Genomic DNA, 6,100 nt, shown 5'->3' with positions numbered 1-6,100 from the left:
CTTCTCTGTGCCAACTTCATTTATTTGCACACAGAAGCCAGGGAAGAATCCAGCGGGGATTCTTAATAAGCGAATTGTTAGAGAAGGCTCTTTTCTGGGCCACCCCCATGGCGCACAGTGGTATGATCCGCCGCGGGCGTCGGGGCTGTGTCCCCGCCCCCCAGCGGAGCGGCTGGGCGCATGAGCGGTGGGGGCGCCCCGTCTCCCGCGGCGGCTGCGGCGGGAGTGCGAGTGAGGAGTCCCCGCGCTCGAGGCCGCAGCGGGCCCGGGCCCTGCCCGGCGCCGGGGCCGCGGCGAAGCCCCTCAGCCGCGGCGAAGCCCCTCAGCCGCGCCCCCGCACCGGCCGGGGCCGCGGGGTGCCTCGTCCGTAACCGAGCAGCTCTCTCCGCCGAACCTCACCCTCCACGGGGCTGCTGCAGACGCTCGACCGTCTGAGGCGTCGCGTCTTGTCCCCTTCCCAAGTGAAAGAGTCTGCTCTTTTCCACAACAAAAATCTGGTTTTTTGTTTTGGTTTTGTATTTTTGAGTACTCCTCGCTGTCACTACTCTGCCCTATTGGCAACTGTTGCACCTCAGTATCCCTGTTCAAGAAGTTGTTCAAAACACGCTGCACACAGAGCAATTCTTCCAAAAAATCAAGGCATGCCACGCAAGAAGCCTTTAACATCTGAATCATTTCTCTTTGAGATCTATCAGCCGTTTTCTCTCCTTTACTCACCTCAGGGACAAACGCAGGAAGGAGAAACATGATTGCACTCATGCTTAGCCACCTTGCTTGTATTTGCATTTATCACACTTGTGAGGCCTGATAAGCCATGTCTGGGGGTGCACATGAGTTACACTAAAGGTTACTGTTTCTTCAGCTGACATGAAAGGCCTATATTTAGGGACTTTCACTCATCCAAGTCTTGACCAAGGTTTGTCCATTTGCTGGAGACCCTAAAAGTACCTGAAACCCCTGGTTATTGCCACGTGTACCTCTCTATTTGATAGAAAGGCATTTGTGTAATCTATGTCACACAACAAAACCAATACATGCCCAAAAACAGGTTAGGTCTTTGTTTCCAAAATTAGGGTGTTTTCACTCCTCAAGGTATCTCACAGGAGTCTGGGTCCTTGTAGATGATTTAAAAAATCATTTTATATTGTTAGAGAGAGACAACTGTAAAATAAGTTTGTTAACCACATGCACAATACCCTAAGGATAAACCTACGGCATGCTAAGAAAAGAGTCCTAGACTCCCCATGCCACCCCCTTCATCTTGTAACAAAAGGATACTACTATATTGTCATGTAGCCAGGTGGTGCAGCATTTTTAAACAGCTTTTGTCATATTCCATTTGGAAATTTCTCTCTTAGAAATAATGTACAGAATTGATTTCTACAGCTTATAATACAGCTGATATGAGTTTCTTGGTGCAAAGCACAGCAAAATATCTGCATGACATTATAAGCTATAAGAGGCATGATATTATTCACTTAACACTAAATTCCTTTTTATCTCAGCCTGCTTAATGGTGTCACTGCTTGAACAGACTTAGATTGGACTCCAGAAGCTCCAGACACTCTTCTGTATTAGGCAATCACTGTATTATAGGCTTCTTTGACCATTGAAATTCAATATGTTTAGGAAACTACTCAGCATTGTGTAGTAGCCTGATAAACATTTCTATCCAAACAGTACAATAGCACATCAGCTGGCTCAGTATCAGGAATACTTTTATTGCACCACAGAGGGAATTCAATAAAAGCAGTGAGGTATTGTCAAAGTTCTTATTAGGGACCTCATGTGAAGAAAAAAGTTCATAATTTCAAATAGTTTCAAATGGGTACTCAACTTCCTATAGGAATAGCTTATTTTTGGTTCAAATGGGCTAAATCAAGAGAAGCTATGTTGCTTTCAGGGAAAAAATGACTATGCATGTTCTTCTAACATCTGAATTTAGGCAAGTGCAGTTCTCATTTAGAGAAGCTCCTTGAATACTAACTCATACCTTGAACTGAGCAAGTGTCAACAAGCATACACAGTTTTCCTTTAGTCAAAGGGATAAGAATTCATTCCCTGAATTCACAGTAACTCTATGACAGTAAGGGCACTACTGCCTTTAACAGTCAGTAAAGCTTAAATATCAAGTTTCACAGGTTGTGTATACAGGGGTGATTTCCTACACCAGTCCCGCTTCTAGAAATGCAAGTTCTGCAGATACATTCAAACCTGCTTGTTAAGGGAACAGCATAGCAGCCATGCTACACAAAAGCTAATGATAGGGCAGAAAATTTGGAGCATCACTTCCCAGGGTAAACACTCACGAACACCATCCTGTCAGGGCCCAGGCCCACTGGAAAACAGAAAAGACTATATAACAAAGTATCAGTGGGAAAGTCTGCTGTTCCTTTTACTATGTTGCAACATACAGACACTTTATAACATAATGACAATTTTTTATACTTTCCTGTAATCACCTGTTTCTGTTACTGAGTGAATTCTAGCTTTATTTCACACTTTACTTGCATAATGATACCAACATTAGCTTGTCATTTCACACAGAATTTATGTTCTGCCTTGGATAGTGTTTTGTTGTTGTTTTTTTTTTTTTTTTTAGGAAGGGACATAAAAGAAAGCAGCAATAAGGACCTTTTAAACAGAAGAGTAATTTCAGTCTTCAACATATGCAGCCAGCATTGCAAGAGAAGGTATTACTGTTTCTTACATATTTATTCTAAATCTGATCTACTGTGAAAACTCACTAAATGATTATGCAAATAGTGAACAAAAAATTCTCTATAAGTAAAAGTTTGTCCCTTTATTTTTCTTATCAAAAAGCAATCTAGAATTCTCAAATCCAGAAGATCCTCCCCTTCACTCTTCACCCTACCCCCCTAGGTATTTTTAAAACAGACAGCATGAATGGAGGATTTAGAGCACCTATTTTTTTCTCTTAACTGCTGCTGTAGAAAAGTGGCATTATCTTACATACCACAGAAATAATGAGCAAATCACCTTCCTTCTGTCTCCTTGCATAATCTAAAAGCAGAAAGATACAGCTAGAAATCTTGCCATCACCTAACTCATTTATCCAAACTCTTCAACCCCATACATACATGTAGGTATAGCCACCTCAATTCTCTTTAGCAGAACTCAATAACAAATCAAGTTAACAGAAAAAAAGATTAAAATTAAAACCACACCAAAACAGAAAAATGAAATCTGTAACAAAGACAAGAAACCCCCCAAACAACAAACCAAAATAAAAATCAACCAAAAAGCCTTTAAAAAGCAAAGGAAATTGTTCACCTAAGAATTGATGAGTGTCTGCATTAGCAAAGGTCAGAAAGGACCTTTAAAACTACCTCATTCCAAACCATACACTGAAAAAAACCAACCAACCAAAAAAAAAAAAAAAAAAAAAAACCAAAAAAAACAAAACACCAACCCCAAAAAATCCTCCAAACTAACTTAACTTAGAGAAACATATAAAATACATTTCCTAATTCAACTCCTCATAGAAGAGTTATCCTTTATACCACTAAGTACAATTCAGCACACCCCACCCACCTCCCTTACCCCTAACCATAGTCCTTTCTCCTCCTATCCTCTTTTTATCTGTGAAAGTGAGCATTTTCAGGGGATACCTATTAGCAGCATTCACAGCTGCGAAGTTGTAATCAAACACACACAAATGTAAGGAGCAAATCACAGACAATGCCCTGGACTTGTCCTATTGTTAATGCTGTTGATAGACCTTACATAAGTTCTAGAAAGCATAATAGTAAATAAGGTTTTGGAGTCACTTTCCTGAGGAGAAAACACAGGTTTCATCATGCAGATACCTTGCTAATGAGATCACTTTATGCAGAATGTCAAAGTCATTAATGAACAAATAGACAAAGAGAACCAAATAGGAAATTAACTGTGAGGTTCAGATTTGCTCCCTTGCTTACTTGTGCAATAAACACTGGCAATATTGCTATCTACTAACTGCTTTTGAATTTCAAGAGGGTAGACTGCTGAATATTCTTCCTTAATTGCTGTTGGAAAGTGCTAAGACTAATAGTGGTTTCGTTTTAATGCTATACAATAGTCTGGGAGCTGGGGGAACTTGCCCTGATCCTGAATCCTCATGTTGATAGTAACACACACCAATGACTTCATTTTAAGTAGTAGTAGGCCAGTATATTTTCTTACATGCCTATCATTTCTCTGTGTAGTGTCTTCATCTCTATGTCATGTGTGTAAGCATAATTCATCTATATCATATTGTGCCTGGGACTGATGTACCCACCCCCTGATCCTCCTCTGCAATTGCCTGAAACTTGTTCCCTGTGCAGTTTTGTGCCTGGCCATTTGAAAGCCAGGAAAAGTCTGTCTTCAGTGCACAGCATATAAATGCAGATGCAATTTTTATTGAAAGTGGCATAATTCAATAGTTCTAATGCTTGTCTTAAATGGCTAGAAGCATCAATATTCAAATATTTTCTTCTAGACTCTTACTTTTGAAACAGTCATTAGGAGTAGGAAGGTGGATTAAAAGAAAACTGTAATGGTAGGTATAGTATAATGAGAGCAAAGCAATTAACTTTTCCTATTTGTATTGAAGGTTTTAACAGACCTAAAGAAAATGGTATGCATTCACCTTTAGAAGAACTTAGATGTCTGACACTAGCTTTTTCAGTTTAAATACCATTTATTGGTGACTGCTACAGTGCCTGGTGTTTAGAATATTTCAGTGCTCATTGTTTGCAAAGACAGATCAGTTTAAATTACACTTGCTTTCAGTGAGACAACTGAATGATACTCTCTGTATCTGGTAATTTCTGAAGAAAGATAGACTTTTTTTTTTTTTTTTTTGAGAAAATCTGACATATTTATGACATTCAAATGACATTCAAAAATATAGATTAAAAATGTAACCATCCATCACAAGATATTTCCCAGAGCTACAGACCTCCATATCAAGCACAGTACTTGTACCTTACTTGTGTCTGCTTTACTTTGTTTTATCCTATCTACTTCTAAGCTAAATACTGAAGTTGAGTGGAAGGCAAACTTGTAAAATGTAGAGAGGCCTTCTCAACATATAAATGATGTTTTAATAGCTCTGTATTAGTATGCTTGCAAATTGCAAAGGTTAAATGTTTTTGTTCTTAGCAACAGTATAATTTACAGAAATTGGTATGGACACAGACAGGTAAGGGTTCGTTTTCAGTATAAGAGGGAAACTTGGTCCATACTAGTGGAAAACAGTCTGCCAATGGGAAGTCCCCAAATGAGGAGCATTGCAGGACATGGATGAGCATGGTGAAGAGTATCATAGTTCTCCAGCAAATTCTGAAGAGTGAATCTTGAACTGCTATAACCTAGAAATCACTTCCTTGTTTCTTCTGTGTCTCAGGAGCTGAGCAGGTCACAGCTGATAAGACATTCTAGTCCCTTCGATTCACTCTCTCTCCCATTTCCTTGATTAACCCTTGATCTCTCAAGCAAGCAAAAACCAGTGAGCATTGACCATCTATGCAAACAACTCATCAGTGCTAGTTTTTTGCATCTCTGGTGTACCATGTGTAGTGTTATTAAACAAAGATATGTCTGCATAAGGAAAATGCACCAATTTATTTAAAATCCAATTTAAATCTAGTCATGAGGCGCTGTATAAACACTATTTCAATTTGACAGTGGTGGGTTAGCTTCAATATAAACTGATTCTAATCTTTGGAGACTAATTGATATAAAGCAGCATCCACGTAGTTATTTGTATCAATTAGAAAACAATTAAAGGTAAATGGGAAAATTCCTCTTAGAATTGGTACCTATCAGTTTGAATTTCTTGTCTGACTGAGTCTTGGCAATAAAAAATTGCCAATGAATAAAACCAGACAAAATAAATGGAGTTATGGAGTCTATAGACAGTTCACTGCTCAGAGGACAATACTACTCACCACTACTTCAGCCATAACAATAAAAGTTTTAATAACAGAAAGAGTGATCTGAGGATGGATGTGTCTGAGAAGATGTGCAGTTATCAGCATGGAGATGAGGTCCTTGGCAATTCTATTTGACTTTATTTCCTCTGTACAGGAATTGCTAGCAGGTCGTGGATCAG

This window comes from Aphelocoma coerulescens, chromosome 3 (assembly GCF_041296385.1).
Source record: "Aphelocoma coerulescens isolate FSJ_1873_10779 chromosome 3, UR_Acoe_1.0, whole genome shotgun sequence".
NCBI lineage: Eukaryota > Metazoa > Chordata > Aves > Passeriformes > Corvidae > Aphelocoma > Aphelocoma coerulescens.
Note: the sequence above shows the minus strand (reverse complement) of the source record.